The sequence below is a fragment of the Carlito syrichta genome, unplaced genomic scaffold, assembly GCF_000164805.1.
Source record: "Carlito syrichta isolate Samal-C Ts95f unplaced genomic scaffold, Tarsius_syrichta-2.0.1 Scaffold124018, whole genome shotgun sequence".
NCBI lineage: Eukaryota > Metazoa > Chordata > Mammalia > Primates > Tarsiidae > Carlito > Carlito syrichta.
In genome coordinates, this window is record NW_007068114.1 from 69,682 (window position 1) to 72,232 (window position 2,551).

A 2,551-nucleotide genomic window follows, 5' to 3' on the forward strand; every position below is an offset into this window, starting at 1 on the left:
CCACTGCACTCCAGTCTGGGCGACAGAATGAGACTCCAACTCAAAAAAAAAAAAAAAAGAGAGAGGAAGGAGCAAGATCAAACCATCAATGTTTAACCTTTTTTTTCACTTTAAATTTTAAAGATGTGGGCTACAATTCAGGATTAGGTATACAAGTGATCATCATACAGGTAAAGTTTGGTCCTCCCTTTGGTCCCCACTTTGCCTGGTTTGAAATCAGGTAACCTTAAGATGTTGTGTCTTTCCACACACCCCCCCGCTTTTTTTTTAAGTCAGAATCTTACTCTGTTGCCCAGGCTGGAGTACACTGGCACTCTCAAGGTCACCGCAGCCTTGACCTGCTGGGCTCAGACAATCCTTCTGCTTCAGCCTTCCAGGTAGCTGGAACCACAGGCATGCGCCACCATGCCAGACTGATTTTTTGATTTATCATAGAGATAAGGTCTTGTCGTGTTGCCCAGGCTGGTCTCGAACCCTTGGGCTCAGGCAATCTTCTCCCCTCAGCCTCCTAAAGTGCTGGGATTACTGGCATGAACCGCCAAGCCCGGCATTTTTTTGTTTTTGAGTCAAAGTCCCACTCTGTCACCCAGGCTGGAGAGCGCACTACTTGGAAGACTGAGGCGGAAGGATCACTTGAGCCCAGCAGGTCGAGGCTGTGGTGGCCATGATTGTCCACTGCACTCCAGCCTGGGTGACAGTGAGACTCCAACTCAAAAAAAGAAAAGAAAGATAACATGTTCACCTACCCAGAAGAACCACCAGAATCAACAGGTGATTAAAAGGAATAGAGAATTCAGCAAAGATGCTATATACAAGAAAAAGCTACAAGAATTAATAGCATTTCTCTGCATCATCAATAACTAGAAAATGTAATAACAAAATAAGGAAACATTCAAACAGCTGTAAAAATTATCAGGAAGGGCTGGACTTGGTGACTCATGCCTGTAATCCCAGTGCTTTGGGAGGCTGAGGAGAAAAGATTGCTTGAGCCCAAGAGTTTGCAATCAGCCTGGGCAACATACCAAGACCTCATCACTACAGAAAATTAAAAAAATTAGCAGAGTGTGGTGGCACGTGCTTGTAGTCCCAGCTACTCAAGAGGTTGAGGTGGAAGGATAGTCTGATCCCAAGGGGTCGAGGCTATAGGAATCCATAGTGGTGCCACCACACTCCAGTCTGGCAACAGAGTGAGATCCAATTCAAGCAAAAAAAATTATCAGGAAGGTGCATTTTCTTTTTCTTTTTCTTTTTTTTTTTTTGAGTTGGAGTTTCCCTCTGTCACCCAGGCTGGAGTGCAGTGGCATACTCACTGCCACCGCAGCCTCGAACTGCTGGGCTCAGGCCATCCTTCTGCCTCAGCCTTCCAAGTAGCTGAAACTACAGGCATGCGCTACAACACCCGGCTAATTTTTCTGATTTATTGTAGAGATGAGGTCTCACCAAGCTGCCCAGTCTTGAAACCGTGACCTCAGGCAATCCTTTCACCTAGGTCTCCCAAAGTGCTGGGATTATAGTCGTGAGTCACTGCGCCAGGAAGGTGTATTTTCAAAAGAATTCATAGCAGAATATTGAAGAGCTATTCTTTCTTTCTTTCTTTCTTTCTTTCTTTTTGAGTTGGAGTCTCACTCTGTTACCCAGACTGGAGTGCAGTGGCCGCTCCCGGCCACTACAGCCTCGACCTGCTGGGCTCCGGCGATCCTTCCACCTCAGCCTTCCGAGTAGCTGGAACTACAGTTGTGTGCTACCATGCCCGGCTAGTTTCTGATTTATTGTAGAGATGAGGTCTCGCCAAGTTGCCCAGGTGGGTCTCGAACCCATGGGCTCAGGCAATCCACTCACCTCGGCCTCCCAAAGCGCAGGATTACAGGCTGAGCCACTGAGCCTGGCCTTGAAGAGCTATTTCTACACCCATGTTCATTGCAGCATTATTCTCAATAACCAAAAGGTGGAAACAAACCAGGTACCCATTGATACATGGATGGATTAACAAAATCTCTTCTATACAGACAACTGTATAGTACTCATTCTTGAAAAAGGAAGGAAATCCTCTCACATGCTATAACATGGGTGAACCTTGAGGACACTGACCTGAGGAAAATAAACGAGTCACGAAAAGACAAATACTGTATGATTCCACTTATTTGAGGTGTTTCTATGAGTCAGTCTCATAGGAACAGAAAACAGAATGGTGGTTTCCCAGGGCTGTGGGGAAGGAGAAATAGGAAGTTGGTGTTCAGTGAGCATAGAGTTTCAGTTTTGCAAGATGAGAAAGTTCTAGAGATCAGTTGCCCAACAATGTGAACGTATGTAGCACTGCTGAACTGCACACTTGTTTTTTGTTTTTGTTTTGAGTCAGAGTCTCACTCTGTTGCCTAGTCTGGAGTGCAGTGGCATGCTCACAGCCACCACAGTCTCGACCTTCTGGGCTCAGGCGATCCTTCAGCCTCAGCCTTCCAAGTAGCTGGAACTACAGGCACGCACTACCACGCCTGGCTAATTTTTGATTTATTGTAGAGATGAGGTCTCACCAAGTTGCCCAGGTGGGTCTCCT

At 46.3% G+C, this 2,551-nt stretch overlaps 1 protein-coding gene across 1 annotated transcript in view; it reads right to left on the reverse strand.

The window, feature by feature from the left end:
* PLEKHA4 (pleckstrin homology domain containing A4) overlaps nt 1-2,551 on the reverse strand; it is a 37,725-nt gene that overhangs the window by 26,931 nt on the left and 8,243 nt on the right.